At 39.6% G+C, this 25,685-nt stretch overlaps 2 long non-coding RNA genes across 3 annotated transcripts; both read right to left on the bottom strand.

Annotated features, from left to right (window-relative positions):
• Nucleotides 1–14,496: 14,496 nt before the first annotated feature.
• On the bottom strand, nt 14,497–18,507 carry LOC129447225 (uncharacterized). 2 transcript variants are annotated; one of them, XR_012372830.1, is made up of 5 exons: nt 18,362–18,507; nt 18,146–18,284; nt 15,731–17,469; nt 15,515–15,653; nt 14,497–14,838 (listed from the first exon to the last, which is right to left on the bottom strand). It is a non-coding gene; the product is annotated as an uncharacterized lncRNA (long non-coding RNA). The 2 variants fall into 2 exon arrangements; XR_012372829.1 differs by having other exon boundaries at nt 15,515–17,469.
• A 4,010-nt stretch (nt 18,508–22,517) lies between these two features.
• On the bottom strand, nt 22,518–25,108 carry LOC141369373 (uncharacterized). Its single transcript, XR_012373041.1, has 3 exons — nt 25,042–25,108; nt 24,108–24,200; nt 22,518–23,401 (listed from the first exon to the last, which is right to left on the bottom strand). It is a non-coding gene; the product is annotated as an uncharacterized lncRNA (long non-coding RNA).
• Between the last annotated feature and the right edge of the window lie 577 nt (nt 25,109–25,685).

The following is a 25,685-nucleotide window of genomic DNA, read 5'->3' on the forward strand; positions in this document are numbered from 1 at the left end:
GCAGGATTGAATTATCTGAGATCACTGCGCGTTTGTGCACTGCAAGAAGAGGCAACACATATCGACAGTAGAAACACTGATCAGCAACGCTGTGATTGGCCAGTTGTTATAATGGCCAAGAACACGCCCATTTTTAACCCCTGCAGTGCGCGAGCTATTGATGAAAGGTTGTGAACTTTTTATGACACTGAATTTAAAAACCCACTCTGAGGCTATTTTGGGGATTTTCGCCTGGATTTGGCCTACCCAATTTCAAAAGCTTCTCATACCCACAAGCAGAGGTGCACATACAAAAGTTTGGTATCATTTTACAGGAAACCCTTTGAAATTACATAAAACACTGTTAAAAGTGCTCAACATGGTTGTATGTGTTGTCAGTCCTCTAATTAACACAAAAATAAATAGGCGCTTTTTGATGTTTTTTTTCTAAAGTCTGTATTTAAAAGTGTATAACTCTGGCCCTGAGTGGGAACGAAACCTGCAGACAGTTTTGTTTGATTCCAGCAATTGCCAGCTTACTCTATTTTTTCTCTATCATAATAAATGCAAAAGTTATTTTACTCCAACTGATGGGAGGAATAATACGCTTATGGAGTACAATTTCTGCCAAAAAACATTTGAAGTGCTCCCATAACCACATACAGTGGAATAAATGCAATATCTTTATATCATTTTGCAGAAAACCCTTTGAAGTTACATAAAAAGCTGCTGTTTGTGACAAATATTGTTATTTATGGGGTTTTTCATATGATAAAACACCAAATGTTCTTTTTTTATGTTGTAAATACTGCCTCTGATAGTGTATAACTCTGGTTCTGGGTGCTCTAGCAGACTGCAGACAGTTCTGGTTGTTACCAGCAGCAGACAGTAAATAAACAAAAAAAGAATAAACTCTTTAGCATGTCGCATTCAAAAGTTATTCTCATTTTACTGAAGTGTGCGAAAATACATTTTTCATATAAATATTAATTTTTTGTTTTGCACATGTAATAAATAGCAAGGGATTATTCATGCACACAACCAAAGAAAATGCTGTGAATGGACTCATTTTTTAGAGTAGGACCTAAGAGAAAAGATGGTGTATCATTTGTGGCTATCTGTGCTATCTGAGGCAGTCCACACTCAATTATCCCATATGTTTACAAAAGACGATTTTTTACATCATTATTCATTCGACGATTGTTGGATATGTGATAAAAATAGGACAAAAATAACACTGCAGCCTTATTCCTGAGAATGAGAGCTTTCATTTGATATAAGACTTGCCCATGTTTGTCATACTTGAAAAATATGAAATATGTAAATATTAAATGATATTAAAAATTATGGGGGGGGGTGATAGTGTAAATTAAGTAAAACTAACTTTCTTACAGTGAAACATATCTCAAAGTGATGCATATCTGCAGAAAGTAGAGAGTCTAAGCTTTCAAACAGTATCTCATATGTGGTACTGGGTCCATGACAGACCATTAAAAATTAAAGGAATATTTTATATTAAGTAAAAATAAGATAATTCTGGACCCGGTACAGGGTCCACAGAGTCAAACAAGTTAAAGCTACTTTTGTACATAAATCACCATAAGAAATGAAAAATTTTCTGTAAAAATGTAATCTTAATATCTTTACTATGCTTGTCAAAGATTGAAATGAATGATTGTACTTAAAATGTGATGCTCCTAAAGTACTTTAAGTATCTTTTAAAAACATTTAAATGCTATTTTGTCTGTTTGTAACAGCAACTTCAAAAGCAGAATAAAAACAGGTGGTGGTCCTCCATCTTCATGTGATGTGCAGGCAGGAGTGATGTCTCTAAACTGATTGATTGTGCAGCAGGGGCGGATCTAGAAAATTATTTATGGGGTGGCAAGGGGGTGGCATGAGAACTACGAGGGGTGGCAATGAAGTAAGCATCCTTGCATGGTTGTCGTGGATACAAAAAATTATATACTGTATATACTATATGCGGTGTATACACTGGACCTCAAATTTTTATAACATAAAAACAGGCAACAACAAATGTTCCTATAAGTACCCAAGCAGCTACCTTTAGCATCTCTACTGTAGCACCCTTTGTCTTAATACACACATCTTACCAATATCTAAAAACACTGACTGTAACCATGATGAGCAAGGTTGAACATAATGGTATAAAGACTGTTATATGAATAAAATAGGTTTGCCTAGTTTATATTAATGTAAAACATATTTAAAAGGCACACATTTCTTTCTCTCATAACCCTCTTCTTTAATCCTTTCACTCACTTCATGATGGATTTCTGTCTTTTCACTTCTTTTAGCTATTTGCCATCCATATGTTTCATTCTTTCATGACTTCATCTACTCCTTTCCCCACAACATATTTTTGTGTTTTATTTGTACCTTCCACTCCCATAGTATTTGATTTTTCTATTATTTTTGGTTAAAAAAATGGATATCAGCCTTCTTTTCATAGTATCATTAAGTTTTGTCTTTCAAGCTTTCTAAACATACACAACACTGAATAGTTTTGTCTCCTTAATGAAGACTATATCATAACGAGTGATTTCATATATGCACGTATGGAATATTTTGATTGCTGCACTAGCTAACAAGACATGACGGGCTAACTAGAAAGAACTGCTTAAAAGATATTTACTGCTTACACAAACGTGCAGTTCAGTTGTTTTTATATATTAATATTAAACATCAACAGTTTAACTTTTGTATTTTTATCCTGATGCAACATTTATCTGTAAAATATGACCGTATTCAGTACTCTGATTTGCTGATGTGATGCTCAACTTAATCACTTAAAGACACTAAAGAGAAGCCACTAATGTTTTGCCAGCATGTGATGGTGTGAGGTGCTTTATTAGATCAGAATTACTTGCTACAGACGTGAAGAGACTCTCTCTTCATGGGCATAAGTTGCACATTCATAAACATTCTTGCCTTTCACTTCAACCATGGAAAAGTAACGTTTGTGCTTTTTATACTTTGTGCTTGCGTCCGCTACCTTTGTTTTGAGCTCGTTGTATTTTCCATCGCTCTGTTGTCGCGGGTTTGTGCGACTCGGATCACGGATGGACTGCAGCGCGAGAACCGGGCTGCATGTGAGTGCCTTGGATGGGGTGATGCATGCTTTCACGGCAGTTTCCAAAAGTTTCCAACCACGCCAGAAAAGATCGCTAGATTTGTCCTAGTCGTTTTTAATAAAGTCGCTAAAGGGGTCTAAAAAGTTTCTTAATATAGCGACCAAGTTGACAAGACTGCACGGACTTTTTTTTACACTGTAAAAGACTTTCTGCTCTGACTGACTGTTTGTGCTTGTATATGAACTCTGCTGCCTCTGGTTGGCTAACGATGGAAATTAAGCCAATCACAATCAGCTATGTGGTTGTCCCACCCCCTCTAAGACACACACACCAATCATCGTCAGATATGTGTCTCCCACCCCTAAACACACGCAGAGAAAAACTACATTGCCTTTCTAGTTAAAAGAGCCTACTCGGGTATATATTATATATATTAGGATACCAGCGCTGGGGTGGCATATGGGGTGGCAATGCTTTTATTTAGGGTGGCAACTGCCACCCCGTGCCACCCCGGTAGATCCGCCCCTGTTGTGCAGATCATCTCTGGAGCAGTTGCTCTTTCATAAACCCACAGCCAATGCAACAATTTAATTTCTGATAAATAAAATTTGAATGGTAGTTTATTATAAGATTGTGTTTTCCTTTCTTTTGTGCAGTTGTAGGGAATACACCAACACTTCCAGCAGTTCTCAAGAATGTGTTAAATGAAGTATGATGTGCAGAAAGGGAATGTAAATGTTATTCTACATCAAAAGATTATAAAGTGCAACTGTTTCTGAGCAATGCACAGGACAGTAAAGAAATCCTCTCAGATGACAGAGAAACTATATGCAAGTGGTTCAATAAGTTTACTTCAATTACATTATTCTTATATAACTAATAACTGACTACAACAATATTAGCAGTATTCCACGTTAACTGAAAGTCTTGAATTTGCTGAGTTTGCACAGAAAAGTGTGGTAAAGAAGATAAAGATATGTGAAAATGTGTGCAAAAAAACTTATTTGGTTATTGGCATTTTTGTCACAGGAAAGGGACAGGGTAACATGTTTTTAGACAGAGTTTTAATGATAGAATAGATAGAAATTACTAAACGAAAACCCTTTCATGCATGACATTGTAAGCTACTTGACAATCTATTGTCTAATATTACATGATGTTCTTGTCATAATTATTAAATAACATCCTAAAATCTTTTCTTCTTCATTCTTAAAGACTGCACCACTTGTAGGCTATAATACACTTGTTGATCATGTTTACAAATTACATTATATGGTGTGTAATAAGGTGAATGTTTATCAAGACTTAATATTCTTAAGCTAAGTCTAACACAAGGATTTTAAATGTTGTTATGGTGTATTTTTTAATGTGCATGATTAATTTGGATTTGTGACATCCCTAAAAATACATGATTTAATTTTAGACTGGGCTTATGTTCTGCTTTAGAGATATATGAGCAGTTTTCTAGACAGGTCTTATCCTAGTCCAAGACTAAAATGCATGTTTGAACTGTCTCAATTTAAACACATCTTGCACTGATATATCTTAACATTGTCTCAAGACGCACACCAGTAATGTTTTTTGTAATGTTTGTTTGTAAAAACTACTTGAATGCCCTAATATAACCTAGCAATAGGGCTTGGGCGCCGTGTTGCATTCTTGGACGTCGCGGCCATGTTGGTGGCCTCGCGAATGTAAACATACAGCAAGTTGAACGAGGAGAAGCGGCGGAGTTGGGAGAATTAAAAGAAAGAAAAAAGATGTTAAAATCCGGAAAAGGATGTGGAATTTACTGGGATACGTTAAACAGGGAAGCAGGGACCGGTATGTGGACAAAATCTGAACTATTAACGGTTAGGATCCATATGAAAAAAGAGTTAATAAAGAGCCTTTTAAGATAACAGCGTGGTTGTTGTGAGAGCACAATTTCACGCCAATCTGTAAGCAAAGTCACATATGACCTAGCTTCACAAGTAGTTTAGTTAATGCAGCAGTTTTTGCTGTCAGCAGAGGGATAGCAACAGAAAGATGAATGTTGACATTTTCCCGTATTTTGGGCGAGTAAACCGGGACAGTTCCCTTATGTTCAATGTTGACTTAAGCTATATAAATTAATATTCAGATGTTATACTTCACTGTCGTATATATAAATGTCATTTATATGTCATGTATACACATTACTGAGGGGTTGGGGTTAATGTTTGATTTCCGATATTGAATAAAACATAATGAAGTTTTCTGTAATCTGTCATTTTTAATGTAAATTACTTTTAATGTGTTACTTTATTATTAATACAGCAACGGTTTACCATGGTTGAAAAAATAACGACAAATTAATTAAATTAAGACACACAATTGAGAGAAAGTATGTCTATAAACAGAGCGCAGCATGGAGCGCTGCAGTAAAGGAGGCAACCAACATGGCCGCCACGACAAGTAATGACGTCACGACGCCCAAGCCCTATAGGCTTAGTGCTGGATTAATCAAAATCAAAACCCTGTCGGGAAACTTCTCCTAAAATATAGTTCTATGATATATTTTTTATTTTAGGTTGTTTACTATATGTGCACTCTCAGAAGATAATTTACACAAGCTGTCACTGGGGTGATACCCTTTCAAATAGTACACCTTTGTACCTAAATATAATGGGTACACTACAAATGTACCTATATCTGTACCTAATGGTAAATATTAGGACCCATTTAAAGGGTACCGTCCCAGTGACAGCTTTTGTTCTGAGACTGTAGGGCCCAAAAATTATTCAAGCCCAGGGGCCTCCTCCCTGGTAAGTCCTGCCCTGTTTACTAGCCTAACATTATAATTCATACATGTATCACAGTAACACTGCAAAAATAAAGACAGAAAAACAGATCCAACTAAAATAAAGTTTTATTTATATTCAAACAATAAAGAACGATTCAATAATTATTAAGGTTGTTGCAGTAGCAGATCAGCTCACCCTCTGAGTGCTGCCCTCTTCAGGTTGAACGGTGGCCACTGCAGTTGAATATTCCTATTGGATGTTGGGTCCAAAAAGTAACTCGTGACATAAGCAGATTCAAGCTCACCACGCCCTTGTTACCATAGATATGTATATAAAGGCTAGATGGCTCAAGGCGGAGTCCCTAACGGCATCACCTGGCGGCCATCTTACGACAGGGCGCTCGCTCACTCGTAGCATTGAGTTTAATGGTGCAGGTACTTTTAAATGACCATAACTTGCTCAATTTTCTACCGATTTTCAAACGGTTTGGGTTTTTACAAACGTTATTAACGTGGCTATAATTCTGGATGCTTTAACATTGTTACTCCTCTCGAGTTTAAATAAAGGCTCAAGTCGTTCCTGGGTTTTAACGGGCATTTATTTGATGACAGAATCTTCAAACATGTCTTCACGTATCCCTTTGTTTATACCAGTTCTGACGGCAATTTAGTATTAAAAAGCACAAAAAACATACATTAACCTTAAATTATAAACATACTTGCAGACAATATTAAGACAAAATTACATAGAAAACTAAATAAACAAACATACATTTATGCCATGTAAAATGACATCATAATTGGCTTGTTACAAACACAGCACACAACACAAATAAATCACAAAGACAGATCAAATACCTCATTGGCCGCATGAACCCGAGAGAATAACTTAAAGGAACACGCCCACATTTTGGGAATTTAGCTTATTCACCGTATCCCCCAGAGTTAGATAAGTCCATACATACCTCTCTCATCTCCGTGCGTGCTGTAACTCTGTCTGACGCAGCCCCCGCTAGCTTAGCTTAGCACAAAGACTGGAAGTGGGTGGCTTTAGCTAGCATACTGCTCCCAATAAGTGACAAAATAACGCGATCATTTTCCTATTTATGTGTTGTGATTTGTATAGTCAAACCGTGTACAAATAACAAGGTGATATGAGACACAGCGATCTTTTAACAGTATACATACTGAGAACTATATTATCTGAAGACGAAGCACTGCCGCATGGGCGGAGTGATCTGCTCGCAGCACACGAGAAGCCCCTGGTGAGGAGCAGAGAGTTCGGTCAGAATTGTGCAAATCACTCCGCCCATGCGGCAGTGCTTCGTCTTCAGAGAATATAGTTCTCAGTATGTATACTGTTAAAAGATCGCTGTGTCTCATATCACCTTGATATTTGTACACGGTTTGACTATACAAATCACAACACATAAATAGGAAAATGATCGCGTTATTTTGTCACTTATTGGGAGCAGTATGCTAGCTAAAGCCACCCACTTCCAGTCTTTGTGCTAAGCTAAGCTAGCGGGGGCTGCGTCAGACAGAGTTACAGCACGCACGGAGATGAGAGAGGTATGTATGGACTTATCTAACTCTGGGGGATACGGTGAATAAGCTAAATTCCCAAAATGTGGGCGTGTTCCTTTAAGGGATATTCATCTTCACACCTTAGGACAACTTGTACTCAGCTTTACACCTTTCCATAAGCTTTCAAACAACATGCTGGCAAGCCACAGCAGATGTCTCTCTAATCACAGTGAGTGCACCCAAAAATAACGTCACCCTAATAACAAATTCCACACGGAACCAAAAAATAAGTTCCCCCCCTTTTTACACAAGTATTTTAACAAAAAGAAATGAACATGAAATTATTATTTATTGACTATAAAACATGATTTAATCATATGAATTTTAAACTTATATTTTTTAACTATGAACTATATTAAAATGAGATATGAATTGCTTTGATGGCAGCTACACTCCCACCAAATCACTTGTGATTTTAACCAATTAACTATGTGTGAGCGATTACTGCAAGTTAAAATTATGTTAGTCAGCTTCAAGTAATGTGACTGTCTTGTGAATAGGTCTCTCCAAATAGACTGGCTTGCTGAGTCTCTTTCCTTGTTCATCTAATGCAGAGTTGCTGATCAGCAACTGAAACTTCCGCACACATCCATCTTCAGCTGGATACACGTTGGCAACTTTAGCCAGCTTCCATTCGTTTCTGGGTGCGGTATCGTCTTGTACAATTACTATGTCATTGACTTTTGCATTTCTTTTTGTCTTTTGCCATTTCTGTCTTTGTTGTAAACTCAGTAGGTACTCCCTTTTCCATCTGTGCCAAAACTCATTGGCAAGGTATTGGACCTTACGCCATCTCTTGCGGAGGTAAAGGTCTTCCTTCACAAAGTTTCCAGGTGGAGGCAATACTATTGAGGACTTCATTGTCAGAAGCAGGTTGGGCGTGAGAGGCTGAGGACCTGTTGGATCGTTGAGCAAGTGTGCTGTCATAGGTCGGCTGTTTATGATGGCCATCACTTCATAAAGATAAGTCCGTAAGGATGAACTGTCGAGTGTTCGGGATGACTGATCTAGTATAGATGTTAATACACTTCTGATGGTACGGATTTGTCTTTCCCAAACTCCGCCCATATGGCTAGCAGAAGGAGGGTTCATCACAAACTCACAGCCTAATTGTTTAAGGCATTCTTGATTCATTTCTTTCACTGCTTCTAGGAATTCACGCCTCGCTCCAACAAAATTGGTGCCCTGATCTGATTGCAGTTGACGAACATTTCCACGTAGGGCAATGAAAGCACGAAGTGAGTTGATGAATGCATCGGTTGAAAGATCATCAAGTAACTCTATGTGCACTGCACGAGAGCACAAGCATGTGAACAATAGTCCATAACGTTTCAACTCCTTTCGACCTTCTTTGATGTAAAATGGACCGAAACAATCCATCCCACAATACGTGAAGGGAGGAGTTGTCTCCATTCTCTCACGTGGCAGGTCTGCCATTTTCTGCTCTTCTGTATTACGTCTGAATCGTCTGCACTTAACGCAGTGGTAGATGACTGATGACACAGCTTGACTACATCCAAGGATCCAAATACCATTTGATCTCAACTCATTTATGGTCATGCCACACCCTTGATGTTTCACTTGTCTGTGATAGTGATCGATCAGTAATCTTGTTATGTGACTGTTTTTTGGTAAAATGACTGGATGTTTGATATGTGAATGCATGGCAGCATGTTCTAATCGACCTCCCACTCTAAGGATACCTCTGTGGTCCAAAAAGGGACTGAGTCGGTACAACCTACTGGTTTTGTCTTTGGTCATCTCCCTTTGTGATTCAAGATCATTGATCTCCTTGGAGAAGACTTCCCTTTGTACCATGAGCATGATGGTAAGCTCTACCTCCTGTCTTTCCTCAAGACTTGTGGCTTCATTAGTTCTCTGTATTGTACCCTTAAACTCCTTGACAAATCTTTGAAGTCTGGCAACTGCTTTCACTAGTCTTGTCCAGCTTGAAAACTTAAGGAAACGATTAGTTAGTAAATCCTTTGTGGTTGAGGTCTGGTGCACAATGACTCTGCGCACTTCTGGATCTTTGGCATCAATTTCTTCCACCTTTACCTCACCACCTGGAAGCTGTTCCTGCCAGAGAAAATCTGGGCCACTAAACCAATTGGAAGCAATGAGCTCCTTTGCCTTAAGCCCTTGTGATGCATGATCAGCGGGATTGTCTTCTGATGTCACATATTTCCACTGAGTTATGTTTGTACTTTCCTTGATGCGCTGTATGCGGTTGGCTACATAGATATGAAATCGTTTTGCATCATTGTTGATGTATCCTAAGACAACATTTGAATCGGTCCAGAAGAACTCTTGGGCGTTTTCAAGCTCCAATTCTCCTCTGAGCATGTCACTTGTGCGTACTGCTACCACTGCTGCAGACAGCTCGAGTCTTGGCACCGTGGTTACCTTTGTGGGGGATACTCTGGATTTAGCTATTACTAAGACACAGTGTATCTTTCCTGTTGTGCTGATTGCTCTTAGATAGGTACAGACTCCATACCCATTGACACTTGCGTCTGAAAAATGATGGACTTCATACTTGTGAACTGTCTTGAAATCATCTGGTAGGTAGCATCGCTCAATCTTGACATTGGCTAAGTTTTGTAGATCCAGTAGCCAGGACTCCCACCGTGGCCTTAACTCATCTGACAGTGGCTCATCCCAGCTGACCTTCTCACGACACATTTGTTGAAGTATTTGTTTCCCAAGTAAGATGAAAGGTGCCACAAAGCCAAGTGGATCGAAGATAGAGGCAACTGTGGACAAAACTCCTCTTCTGGAGAGAGGGCGCTCATTTATGACTACTCGAAACTGAAAATGGTCTGAGGCAACACACCATTTGACGCCCAAAGCCCTCTCAATTTGTTGTTCGCCAAGAGCTAGGTCTCGTTTCATTACTGTCTCTGCACAGTCTTCCTTTTGTAGGGATGCCAATACTTGTTGGCTGTTTGATATGAACTTATGAAGTCGCAACTTGCCTGTACTGCAGAGTTGTCTTACTTCCTTTACCAACTGGATGGCCTCTTCTTCTGAGTGGACACTTATTAGGCCATCATCCACATAGAAATTTCTCTCAATGAAACGAATTGTAGCTTCACTGAAATGACCTTGCCCTTGAGCTGCGATGTACTTGAGACCGTAATTTGCACAGCCGGGTGATGAAGCAGCTCCAAAAAGATGAACACGCATCAGATAGACAGAGGCGTTGGAACAGAAGTCTCCATTATCCCACCACAGAAAGCGGAAGTAGTCTTGATCTTCTGGCTTGACATGGAATTGATGAAACATGCGTTCTATGTCACACATCACCGCTATTTGACCCTTACGAAACCGACATAGAACACCTACCAGGCTGTTGGTCAACTCTGGCCCAGTGAGCAGAAAGTCATTTAATGACACACCTTCATACTTTGCCGAGCAGTCGAACACGATTCTTATTTTTCCAGGTTTCTGGGGGTGGTAGACACCATGGTGAGGGATGTACCAGGAGGGACTTTTGTCCAGTTCGTCAAATGGAACCTTTTCCGCATCTCCACGGGTTATCGTTTCATTCATGAATGTTGTGTAGTCTTTGTGGTATTGCATGTCTTTCTCAAATCTTTTCTTTAGACATTTAAGTCTATGTACGGCACAGATTTTATTGTCTGGCAGATTTGGTCTATCCTTCTTAAAGGGCAAAGGCAACTCACAATGACCATTTGCTTTCATTTTCACTTCTTCCTCCATTATGGAAATGAAACGCAAATCCTACTGGGAGAAGTGAGTCTCCTCCATGCGGCGTTCATTGAAATCGGACTCCAATACTTTGATCACATCAAATGGTGTGACTAGCTCTTTGACTTGTGTACGACAGACATACATGACTTCATTTGTTAAGGGAGTTGGTGACTGAACAGAAGGTGTCACTTCTTTAACTATGACCCTATGGCTACTTCCTATAGCATCACCATAATCCACACAGGGGTCAATACCTCCGACTATAGTCCAGCCAAGGTCTGTTCTTTGAGCGAATGGTTCATTGTCCTTTCCCGACACCACTTCTCTGGGTATCAAAGCTTGCGAACAGTTGTACCCTATAAGCAAGCCGACATCACACTCTATCATAGGAGCGATCTCTTCAGCAAGGTGCTCTAGGTGAGCCCATGCTCTTGCTATCTTAGGTGTGGGAATATGACTTAAATTGACAGGGATAAAGTCTCTTGTGTATGTCGTTGGGAGAGGGATTCTCTTGGATGTGTAAAAGCCTCTAACTTGTAGCCCAAAGAGCTTTTGACTTGGAATGACTGTGTCCCTGGATGACAGCGTGGAAAGCTTCAACTGTACTTGCTCCCTTTCTGTGACTAGAGCATCCGCCTTTTCTTGAAGAATGAATGTGGTATCGCTCTGACTGTCCAGAAGGGCATAGACAAGAACCTCATGTTCTGGATTGCTTGTTGTGGATAACCAAACTGGAATGATTGTGGATGTGAGATCACAGTTAATATTTTGTACAACACGATTGGATATTGCCTTGTTTGGTGTTTCTGTACTTGGTTGTTTGGTGTCCCTGGTGTCCTTTTGTTCCTTATCAGTATCCTTTGTCCTTTTGACTTCCCTGTCACGTTCCTGATGTAAACATGTTGGATGCTTTCCTTTGCATGTGTTACAAACACTTCTACTTTCACATTTCCTTGAATAGTGTCCAGGGCTGAGACATCCAAAACACAAGCCTTTTGTTTGTACAAACTTAACTCGTTCAGTAATTGAGTTGTCCATAAACTTTCGGCAAACATGAATTCCATGGTTTGGCCTTTCACAGAATATACACCTCTTAATGTCTGGTTTCTCTTCTGAACTGCTTGCTAGCACCTTTGCACCAACACTTCGTATCTTTGGGTTCTTCATTTTTTCAGAATCACTTGCCTTTAGTGCATGAAGCGATGTTACTGGATTACAAGCTATCTTGGCCTCTCTTGTAATGAAGTTGACAAAGTTGCTGAATGTTGGAAATGACCCGCTTTGCTCTTGAATCTCAATTACCTTTCTATTCCAGCTTGCTATTAACCAATCAGGAAGCTTGCTAAGCATTTTCTGATTTTCACTGCAGTCGTTGAGAACTTCAAGATTTTTAATCTGGAACATCGCTGCTTCACAGCCTCTGAGAAAGTCTGAGAACTCTCGTAATTCAGCACTGTCCTTTGGTCCTATTCTTGGCCATGATGTAAGCTTATCCCTGAAGGCTTTGGCGATTACGAATGAGCTTCCATACCTTTCCTTCAGAATGTTCAATGCTGCAAGATACGCTGTGTCAGTCCCCAACAGAAAATAGCTCTCAATTGCTTTCTTTGCTGGCCCACCAACATATTTGCGGAGGTAGTAGAGTTTTTCATTTGCTGGGATGTTCTTTCTGTCTATCAGAGTTTGAAAGGACATTTCCCAATCTTTGTACCTGAGGGGGTCTCCAATAAAGACTGAAGGTTCTGGTACTGGTAATCGGCTAATGTTAATTGATTCTGCTAACGCTCTAGCTAATGCAGTAGTGCCATCTTCCTGTGTAGTTTTGGTTACATGTTGCCGGCTTGTGACCTCTTGTGGCACAATGCGTTGTTGTAGGTTAGCAGCAGGTTGTCCAAGATGAGATTCAGGCAAACTATGCATGTAAGGTGCTGTTTTCTTAGGCTTGGACTCACTGTGTAGAAATTCTGATATTTCTTCATCTGAAGTTAATTCTTGTTTGTAAACTTTCAGACGTGCTTTGGCTGCTTCCATTTTCTTGACAGTTTCAAAGCGTTCTATCTGCCTTCGCTTTTCTTCTAATTTCCTTTGCGTTTCAGCATTCTCTGCTTCTTGTTGTGCAAGTCGTTTTCTGCTTTCAGCTTCAAGATTTTCAAGTTCCCTGTGCTTACTTTCCATTTCTTGCATCACTTTTAAAGTGGCTTCAGTTGCAGCCAGTTCTGCTGCTGCTTCTTGTTTCTTCACAGAGGACTTACTTGAATGGCTTGAACGTGTGATTGCGCTACCCACACTTTTGGACCTATAAGATGCTGCTGATTGGAACACAGAGCCAGCCTCACTCCAGTGAATGGATCTTTTAGCTGGGCATTTACCACTTTCTTCTTCTTTAAGAAACTCTGTTGCTTGTCCTATTATCCTTAACGAAACAGCATGACATGTGTCTACTCTACGACGAGTATCACTCTCAGGAGTGTCGTACCTGCGCAACTCATGATAGGTTTGCTTTACTTCTTCTGAAGCACTCTGGACCTTTACAATGTGATCCTGTAAACTTGCAGTACTAGGTGCATCAAGTGCTTTCTTAGCTTGTTTAACCATAGATTTCCATTTGTCATATTTGGTCTTAAAGCGACACTGAAGCTTATTCATCCTTTCTTCATGTAGAGCTTGGCCCTTTTTAGTAAGCTTTCTGGTTCTTTGACTTTTCCTCAAACCAACAGCTGCTTGACTTGAATTTGCCTCTTGCTGTGAACTTGAGTCTACAGATTCTTCATCCGGGCTTACTTGCTCATGCAACTGCACAGCTTCACTTCCTTGGTCAGGCTCAGTCATTTCACTACTTGAGCTGATGTATATGTATTGACTTAAGATAAAATTACTTGTGAATTTGTAAGATGACCTAAATTATTGTAATGAACTATGGAATATAATATACTTTAATTGTAATTATGAACTTGTCAATTAAGTTAAATGTGTTAAAAACACCTTAAGCTAATTATGAACTGTTTTCACCTTGTATGAAGTAAAGAAAAGACATTCAATATCAAAGAAACCCAATATAACTTGCTCTTTAAAAAATACCTTAGGGCACCTTTAACTTAGAAAATTACTTGTGATTAGTCTTACAACTAGTTTTGCAATAATTACCTTACAAATATAAACATACACTTAAACTCAAACTTGTGTGGCATGACGAGGGGGTGCTAGTTTAGCTTCATGACGAAAGCAAAGATTTTACATAAAATTCCGACTACGCCACCCCGGGACTTACACCCAGGGAAATATTCCTTACACCCAAAAGGGTGGTAAGGCACACAAGTTCGTTCCTCTTAAAAAGAAGAGTGCAAAAGACATGGGTATAGTACAAAAATAGGTTTTATTTAGACAGAATCCCTTAAAATGAGCCCTCCCAAGACATACAAACTCAATCCACTTCAATGCACAATCACCACAATCAAATCTCAAAATGAGAAATTAATAGAAACAAAACAAACAAAACAAAACATACAAACCAGCAGGGCTGAGGTTCCCAACAGGAGAAACTACTTTATCACGACTCAGTGTTTACAAAAGGCACACACACACACACCCCACTGTGCACTCAGACTACACAATCACACACGTCAAGTGTTACACAGCACGCCCTGAGGAGGAAGCACCACCACCGGAAAAGCTCCATCACCCGTGGGACCCCAGCTCCTGCAACAAACCAAAATGATATAAATAGTTTATTCACACAAAATAAAATGGTGACGATCAGCCTTATTTCACCGATTTCGCCGACGGCCACCACAGACAGTAAAAGAAAATAAACTAATAATTTGATAATTAGTTAAATTAATTATACCAGTCCAACCCACCTGTATGTAATAGGAAGCCAGTATATAATGTAAACATGTACCATTAACAAGGAGTCAATTATAGGCAGAACACAGTTCTCAGGACCCAACTATAATGAACAATCCTATATACTAGCATCATTAGGTCATCTGAGCGAATTCTCACAGACACAGGGGTTGTTCGTCACCAATAATGGAAAATAAACAAAAAGAAACACAATGATGATGATGCATTAAAAACAGCCACTGGAGAGGTACTCGTTCTCATACAGAGCAAACCACGGCTCTGTGATGGTCACATTAAAAGTGGAGCATTATTTCTAGCCACTCAGCAGAACCAGACAAGGTACAGTCCCACGTGTAGCAGTGCAGCTAATGACGTTGTTAGCAACGGTGCAACACCGTAATGCGAGAAGCAAAGACACAGCGCAACGTGAGACACGGCATAGAACGAAAGGGAGACTCCTACAGCGAAACAAATATAACGTTAAAACTACACACAACTCGAACATTAAGACTTCGTGCTGGACACTTACCGAAAAGTGGCATCACCCCAGACAATTTACTGTTTTGAGGCACAGGTTAACCAACAGCAGGAAAACCCTAAGCCAACTGAGGGTACACCATCACGTACACCACGGACAGGACAAGGGCACCAGCACGACAGACAACACACTAAAACCAACACAACATTACTTTTAAATGACAAACAGATTAAAACTGCTAACCATAGCGTGTTAGCAAGAACTCACCTGCCGCTAACGTTGCAAACCCCCAGGGGGGGGAAGTCGGACATGACGCATTCAGAGCAGCAGCCAATCACCGCTTAAAAGGGGACTGCCACTCTCTGATAGGCGATACCAGCTGTCAATCACAGCTCACCTAATCCTGCTACAATCCACCCCAAGTTTCTGCAACGTCGCCCCGACGGTGAACTAAACAGAACCCCACCTCAGGGTGCTCAGTCCTGAGGTCGGAAGAAGGCACATTTTACGATCCACTCTGCAGACACAACCACTGTGCCCGCCATTTACAAGAAGTGGTATCAGTTGGAGTACTGACCTGACATACTCTCTAATGACACATGACTAAATCAATAGCTTCCCAGCGCAATAAAATCTCAGATGGCTTCGTCCCAGACTCTGACGGACCCCATCCAGAAATGACTAACCTGGGGGGAAGGTACATCTCCTACCAAAACATCATCGGATGGTTCCACCCCAAACTCTGAGGGACCCCATCCGACAACCAATGACATGGGACCGATTTGTACCTACCCACCCTTACATTTAACTAACACTGGGATACATCTCCTGCACAATAAAATTCGTCAGATGGTTTCACCCCAAGTGCTGAGGGACCCCATCTGAAAATGACTGACCTGGGGGTACGTCTCCTACCAATAAACCTCATCCGATGGTTCCACCCCAGACTCTGAGGGACCCCATTTGACAACGGATGACATGGGACCGATTAGTACCTACCCTTCCTTCATAAAATTTAAGTCACAGGCATAATACTACCTCAGTAATACCCCAACTTCAGACAAAACTGTACAGATAATACAGAATGAATGACGACAACCAATTTAAAGGTGCCTTTAATGATACGCCATGTCCAACATCACAAAACTTTTACAACCCTGCCCATATAAAACCAGCTGGCCCTCTACGTGACAAAACACTCAGATTCTCCCTTTCGTTCTTAAACCAATAACAAGTTCAACCTCCCATAGAGCTACTAAATTTCTTAACCCAGATAATTTGTCCTCCATCATAATAACACAGGACTGCTTACCACAAACGATCGGACAGCACAAACCCAGCAACAAATTGTGCTGGGGTCGCGACACGAAAACTGCCTCTGTCTGGTTCCTGCAAGAGAAAAAAAAACAAACCCACATACACACAAAACAAAAACACAAAACCCACGTCTCTGCACTCTAAGTCAGAGGACCCTGCCGACTACGCCAGAATGTGGCATGACGAGGGGGTGCTAGTTTAGCTTCATGACGAAAGCAAAGATTTTACATAAAATTCCGACTACGCCACCCCGGGACTTACACCCAGGGAAATATTCCTTACACCCAAAAGGGTGGTAAGGCACACAAGTTCGTTCCTCTTAAAAAGAAGAGTGCAAAAGACATGGGTATAGTACAAAAATAGGTTTTATTTAGACAGAATCCCTTAAAATGAGCCCTCCCAAGACATACAAACTCAATCCACTTCAATGCACAATCACCACAATCAAATCTCAAAATGAGAAATTAATAGAAACAAAACAAACAAAACAAAACATACAAACCAGCAGGGCTGAGGTTCCCAACAGGAGAAACTACTTTATCACGACTCAGTGTTTACAAAAGGCACACACACACACACCCCACTGTGCACTCAGACTACACAATCACACACGTCAAGTGTTACACAGCACGCCCTGAGGAGGAAGCACCACCACCGGAAAAGCTCCATCACCCGTGGGACCCCAGCTCCTGCAACAAACCAAAATGATATAAATAATTTATTCACACAAAATAAAATGGTGACGATCAGCCTTATTTCACCGATTTCGCCGACGGCCACCACAGACAGTAAAAGAAAATAAACTAATAATTTGATAATTAGTTAAATTAATTATACCAGTCCAACCCACCTGTATGTAATAGGAAGCCAGTATATAATGTAAACATGTACCATTAACAAGGAGTCAATTATAGGCAGAACACAGTTCTCAGGACCCAACTATAATGAACAATCCTATATACTAGCATCATTAGGTCATCTGAGCGAATTCTCACAGACACAGGGGTTGTTCGTCACCAATAATGGAAAATAAACAAAAAGAAACACAATGATGATGATGCATTAAAAACAGCCACTGGAGAGGTACTCGTTCTCATACAGAGCAAACCACGGCTCTGTGATGGTCACATTAAAAGTGGAGCATTATTTCTAGCCACTCAGCAGAACCAGACAAGGTACAGTCCCACGTGTAGCAGTGCAGCTAATGACGTTGTTAGCAACGGTGCAACACCGTAATGCGAGAAGCAAAGACACAGCGCAACGTGAGACACGGCATAGAACGAAAGGGAGACTCCTACAGCGAAACAAATATAACGTTAAAACTACACACAACTCGAACATTAAGACTTCGTGCTGGACACTTACCGAAAAGTGGCATCACCCCAGACAATTTACTGTTTTGAGGCACAGGTTAACCAACAGCAGGAAAACCCTAAGCCAACTGAGGGTACACCATCACGTACACCACGGACAGGACAAGGGCACCAGCACGACAGACAACACACTAAAACCAACACAACATTACTTTTAAATGACAAACAGATTAAAACTGCTAACCATAGCGTGTTAGCAAGAACTCACCTGCCGCTAACGTTGCAAACCCCCAGGGGGGGGAAGTCGGACATGACGCATTCAGAGCAGCAGCCAATCACCGCTTAAAAGGGGACTGCCACTCTCTGATAGGCGATACCAGCTGTCAATCACAGCTCACCTAATCCTGCTACACTTGAATAGCAAAACATACACTTAAACTCAAATTTGAATTGCAAAAACATACACTTCAACCTCTTTTGACACTTTACTGTCCCTTTAAGTTAGCAGGATTAAACTACTTCTTAACATTTAACTTGTTTAAATGTGTTACTTCTTTGCAGCTTGACCCCACCAGACTCTGGACTCCGTTTGCCACTTGTCGGGTTTTCCGTGCATGCAGTTTGTGTTGTCTGTCTTTGATGCTCGATAGCGTAGTTAACGATGTAACGAGCCGCTCGTTAATGGCTCCGTTGCTCTTCTCCTCCAGCACGAAGCAGGCTGAGTTCTGACTGTTACTCCTCTCGCGTTTAAATAAAGGCTCAAGTCGTTCCTGGGTTTTAACGGGCATTTATTTGATGACAGAATCTTCAAACATGTCTTCACGTGTCCCTTTTTAATACTAAATTGCCGTCAGAACTGCTATAAACAAAGCACAAAAAACATACATTAACCTTAAATTATAAACATACTTGCAGACAATATTAAGACAAAATTACATAGAAAACTAAATAAACAAACATACATTTATGCCATGTAAAATGACATCATAATTGGCTTGTTACAAACACAGCACACAACACAAATAAATCACAAAGACAGATCAAATACCTCATTGGCCGCATGAACCCGAGAGAATAACTTAAGGGATATTCATCTTCACACCTTAGGACAACTTGTACTCAGCTTTACACCTTTCCATAAGCTTTCAAACAACATGCTGGCAAGCCACAGCAGATGTCTCTCTAATCACAGTGAGTGCACCCAAAAATAACGTCACCCTAATAACAAATTCCACACGGAACCAAAAAATAAGTTCCCCCCCTTTTTACACAAGTATTTTAACAAAAAGAAATGAACATGAAATTATTATTTATTGACTATAAAACATGATTTAATCATATGAATTTTAAACTTATATTTTTTAACTATGAACTATATTAAAATGAGATATGAATTGCTTTGATGGCAGCTACAAACATGTTTCATGAATTTATTTTTTATTTTTAGTATAGGTATGCAGTGTCATAGGTACATATTTGACGTTTATAACAAACCAAACCGTTTGAAAATCGGTAAAAAATTAAGCAAGTTATGGTCATTTAAAAGTACCCGCATCATTAAAACTCAATTGCTGCGTCCGAAAACTCAAGGCAGTGACTCGTTGCCTCGCTGCCTCATGAGGAAATGCCTTCGGAGGCATGAAGGTAGCTCAGAGAAAGACTTTCGGACACACTTCTAAGGCAGCGTGTTTGAAATTTAAACAGAGAGCGCCTTTGTGATAACTAATCACATATTTGAAAACTACAATACTAATTTCTCGCTAGAGATGCAATTAAAAGGTGTAAAAAGTGAAAATATACCTTTATTTACACTAAATTGGTGGTCCAGTCGCGTCCTTGGCCGCCATTTTATTTTTTCGAACTCGACTGGGCTCGACCAATCACATTCTTAATGTACGTCCACGCATAGGTATCTCAGGAGACAGGAAGTAAACCAAACATTGAATTCGGACATGCCTTGATGCCTTGCTGCCTTGGAAAGCTGCCTCAGAAGGCAGCAATTTAGAGTTTTCGGACGCAGCCAAAGCTACGAGTGAGCGAGCGCCCTGTCGTAAGATGGCCGCCAAAATGCGGACGTTGCACTCAATTGGCCAGCAGCGCGGACGAGCCATCTAGCCTTTATATACATATCTATGCTTGTTACGATCTCACTACACACTTAAGTTTGTCCCCTCTATCTCTGTTGGGATCTGCCCACTTTTCTTGCATTTTTCAAATATTGCCAGTGGGTGGAGTCAGGCTCTGACCAGGGGTTTAGTTACGCTTTAACATAAATACCTGACGTAGACTGGGCATTGAGAGATGAACTAGAGCAGTTAGACCACATTTAAGCGGTTAAACAACAGTACATCTCTCTGCCTGTACATGATGCACTTTTGACAGGTGCTTTGACAGATTACCTGGGTTTCCGCCCTTACAAGAAAAAGTTTCGTTGCACTTGTGGCAACAAGCATTGTCAGCATCAACTTCAGTGAAGTGTAACCACACTTTTGAGCATTTAGCGTCCATCATTGGTAATTATGAGCAGCATGGGTGTGTGCATTCATGCATGTGTGCGCTGTAGCAGTATAGACAAAAGCTGCGTGAGAGACAGAGGCTTGCGCGCATGCTCTGCTGGTTTTGGAACATAAACATGCATCATAGACGCATTTCTTAATATTACCGCAAACAGTTGGTGAGATAAAATGTGCAAGATAACCCTAATGTAGCAATAACATGCAAGACTTTTTTCCTGAGTACTGACAGCAGAATGTAAAAAGACTGAACTCATTGATATTCAGTTTTTCGTAATTTAGCCCCAAAGCCCATTTAATACTGAGTTTCGGTACCAATCCCTAGTCTAAGGTGTGAATGCATCTGTCAAGTTTCAGAATCAAATATCTTATAGATGATTTATTATTATAGGCTACCATATTAAAATTTTTGGGTGTGCGGAATAAAGTGCTGGTCTCTATAAATATAAATGAGCTTCTGCTTCCCTTTTCGTTTACTCTTATCTATAACAAAAACAAACACAGTTTTTAATAGGACAATTGCGCTGTAGCAGTATAGACAAAAGCTGCGTGAGAGACACAGGCTTGCGCGCATGCTCTGCTGGTTTTGGAACATAAACATGCATCATAGACGCATTTCTTAATATTACCCCAGATAGCAAAACCACACTGGGGTGGATCTGGCCCACACCTACCATGCGATCCACCCCGGATCCATCTCACGGACATGGTCCAGTGTCCAAATGCACAACGGGCCAAAAGTGATCAGGATTTGTTTCATGGCTCTGCACCAGAGATGGGTCAGCCTTGGCCCACTCTCGTACCAAAACAGTAAAACAACACTGGGGTGGAGCTGGCCCACACGTACCGTTCCATCCGCATCAGGGGCCGGATTCACGAAAACATTCTTAAGACAAAAAATAAGAAAGTTCTTAAGATAAATTATAAGAAGTGCGTAAGAATGTTCCTAAGTGGAATTCTCAAACATTTCTTAAGAAGTTCTAAATTTTTTTCTTAAGAATATCTTAAATTTGTGTCTTAAGAATAAAATGACAAGCTTTTAAATGAATTATGATACCCTGCTAATGAGGTAACAATACACTTATCCATTAATCTTTTGACTACCTTGCGATCATTAACGCGATACAAACGAGTGATGCATTAGGACAATTACAAGATGTTATTCGCTGTCGTAACAGAGGCCAGCTAGTCTTTAAGGCGGTGCGGTGCGTATAATTCCATAATATCCCAATCGGTCCGTCATGCGGGTGGAGCGCTCCGGGTGTGCCTGCTTCACTCTCCGTGCCCACGGCTTCGTCTCCTGCGACCTTCGCTCACGCGTCAAAAGACGGACGCGGAGGGTGAAGCGTGCCTGCGGTTTCGGAGCCCTCAACTCACATGACGGAGCGATTACCGGTTCGCCTCCCGCTTAGAGCGACTTTTAGCTGTTAAGTAATTTCACAATGAATGTAGGGGAGGAAGTTAAATGTTTGCTAATATTATCACTAATACTTATTTGTGTTTCATATAGGCCTACTGAGTAGCCATTAAACTTCATTATATGAGTGTGGAATTCCTCTTTAACCTAATCTATGTGAAGTAAACTGATTAAATTGCCATTTCAGACTACAAACAACATGTCACATTTAAAACAATCACATTAACTTATAAAACATCTTACATTTTGAGATTTAAGACTACCGTAAGGTTATCCTAACTTTAAGATGTTTTTTAAGACAGTTTATTTTTCGAGAATTGGAATTCTTCTTAAGTTTTTTCTTAAGAACATACTTAAGGAAAAAAATAAGAACTTTCTTAAGAAGCTTTTTTGAGAATACAAAATATTCTTAACTTTTTTCTTAAGCTTGAACTTAAGATAAAAATGGCAGTTAAGAAGATTTTTCTTCTTAAGAATGTTTTGTGAATCCGGCCCCAGATCCGTTTAACTAACACGGTCCAGCGTCCAAACGCACATCGGCCAAGAAGTGGTCAGGATCAGTTTCACGGATCTGAACTGGAAATGGAACAGAGCTGGCCCAGTCCCGCATAGAGATGAGGCACAGATCCGCATACCAGATCGATGCCAGCTATGCCTTATTTTTGGGATTTATGGCCTTTGTGATGTTTAGTCTATCATGTGTTTAGGCTACCTTATATTTAATTACCCTACAGTCAGAAGCAATAATCATAGGCCTCCATCCACATAAAGTACACATTAAATTTTCAGAATGTATATAAGCTAACAACCATAGCACTTGTCGCTTGGTGTAGGTCTTTAGGCATTAAACACATTAAAGAACACATTATTTGTGGACATGAGCAAAAAAGAAGCATGTTCTGATTTAGGACTTTTATTTTTTTAACTATAATAACAATTTCAAAATACTTTATTATATAAAGGGATAGTTCACCCAAAAATGAATATTTAGTCATTCACTCCCTTTATACCTTTCTATGTTCTGCGGAACACAAAGATATTTGAAAGTTTTTAAAAAAGCAGATCTCACAACCCATTACTACAATTGTAAAAAAAATTATTATGACAGTTAATGGGTTGTGAGAAATGCTTGGTTACAAACATTATTCAATATTTGTGTTCAGCAGAAAATAAAAATGTATACAGGTTTGAAACACGTGGGTAAGAAAATGATAACAATTTTCATTTTTGTGTAAACTATCTATAACACATTACATCTGTTTGGCTTATTTTTTGTATTCACAACCCCCAGCTCTTCCTGGAGCGTGCTTGAGGTGGTCTGCCGTAGCTGCATCTATTTCCGAGTCTGTGGCTTTTGGGCTCCACCTCCTCACAGCATCTGAGGGAAGAGAAGAATATGTTTCTTTTTAAAATAAATACAATTAAACATTTGAGGTAAATGACATGCACTTACTCTCAAAATCTTTATGGTCTACAGCTAAAATTATATATATGTAATTTTTCAGAAATCTTGTTTTTTGGTTGTTCAACTGCAGTTGGTTTGTTTTGATTTAAACCTTCATAACTTAAAAAATACAGCTAGGTAGCACCATATAACAAGATAAAAACATGATAACAGAATAATAAACATGTTTTGACAAAAATGTAAAAAACGGTGTTATCTCGTTTTGCAACGAAACTCTTCATATATATATATATATATATATATATATATATATATATATATATATATATATATATATATATATATATATATATATATATATATATATATATATATATATATATATATATATATATATATATATATACATTATTGTATAAAAGATGTTATGCTTTAAATAAGTGTTAGATCAGTTGTGGGACCAACAGCATTTGTCCCCTTGCTCTTCAATACCACTGACTGTGGTGCCCTTGAGAAAGACCCTAAACTAGGTGTGTAACTGTCAAAAAATGAACAGGACATTTCTGATAAAGACAGGTGAGCTGTGATGTCCCCTAAATACATAAATCATAGCAATAAAAATTACATCAAGATACAAGAACAAGAGTTTTTTTTTAGATCAACATATTCCCCAAATTACCTTGAATAACATAATACGAAGGTGTGCCTTTAAAAGACTTCTTTTCCAGATGTCCACCACCACTCATATTGAACTTTGCCATAAGACATCATTCTGTGAAAGAAATGTAAGATTACTTCACCTTAGACAAATAACCTTAATGGTCAATAAATCACAATAAACAGTAATGTGCAACATAGCAATTGCATGCAATGTACATACACTATGTTTTAACACTTCACAACTACTCATCTACCATGTAACATGTGTCATAAACAATATCCTCATCCATAGGTTTTGGTGACAAGTAATGGCTTACACCAGGGGTGTCAAACTCAGTTCCTGGAGGGCCAGTGCCCTACACAGTTTAGCTCCAACCAACTCCAACACACCTGTTTGGAAGTTTCTAGTAATCCTGAAGACCTTGATTAAACGCATCAGGTGTTTTTGATTAGGGCTGGATCCAAACTCTGCAGGGACGCCGGCCCTCCAGGAATTGAGTTTGACACCACTGGCTTACACTGTAGTGATGGGTCGTTCGCGAACGAGCGGCTCTAAGAGCTGATTCTTTGTAGCGAACGAGCAGAGCCGAATCTTCAGACGCATGCAGGGGAGCCGGCTCTTCTAAGGGAGCCGAGCCAGAAGAGCCGAATCTATGAAAAGAGCCGGACTGCCATCACTAAAATGTAGAGCCAGCGCTTGAGCCGAAAGAGCCGAATCAATGGAAAGAGCCGGACTGCCCATCACTATTACACTGAAATTATGATTTGATTTCTTGTTTTCGGTATGGTTGACTGTTTGAGCCACTACGAACTTTAATAGTTCTGAACAAGTGATGTGTGACAGATTAAATCCTGAATTTAAGTAATATAAATTGCTGGGTTAATTATGGTTGTAATCAATATATATTCCTGCAATATTATGCAGGATTACACAATTTAAGGGAAACACATACCTGTTCATAACATTGTTCATGCAGTCTCTGATAGAATATCCACCAGCTCAGACAGTTGCTGGACCTAAAAGTGAAAACAATTTAAATAATGTTATAGAAAGATAGATGGAAATATATATACATATTCTTTATATCACAACTTACACAGATCAACATCTTTGATGTATTCATAATGCATTCATAATGCAAAATACACGTCATATAGCATTTCTTACTTCTTGCATTTGAAGGCCATAGGTGAAGAATCAGGTAGTCTCCATCCTGTTATTTTTTCGTTGTGTTACCTCACCTGTACAAATATAGTTAATTATATGGTAATGTAAAATATTAACAGTAAATCACTTCACAGTGTAATACTGCATTAGTTAGGAAATCAGATGGCTGTACTTTTAGGTCTTTGTGGTTGAGCAATGACAGACATTATAAGCTCTGTATTTGTAACTATTAACTCAGATTCAGAGAAATGTACATGTTTATACTCTAAGCTGTGTTGTCACTAATGTGGTTTCTAGTGATGCATGATAAATCGCATGCGATATCATGCGCATCTCGTCAGTGAGCTGGTGGAAATGGTTTGAAAATAGGACAAAAAAGTTGAGTAACCAAACGTGAAAGTGACACAAACAGAAAACGTGACATGCTCA

Source organism: Misgurnus anguillicaudatus, chromosome 13 (assembly GCF_027580225.2).
Source record: "Misgurnus anguillicaudatus chromosome 13, ASM2758022v2, whole genome shotgun sequence".
Classification (NCBI taxonomy): Eukaryota; Metazoa; Chordata; class Actinopteri; order Cypriniformes; family Cobitidae; genus Misgurnus; species Misgurnus anguillicaudatus.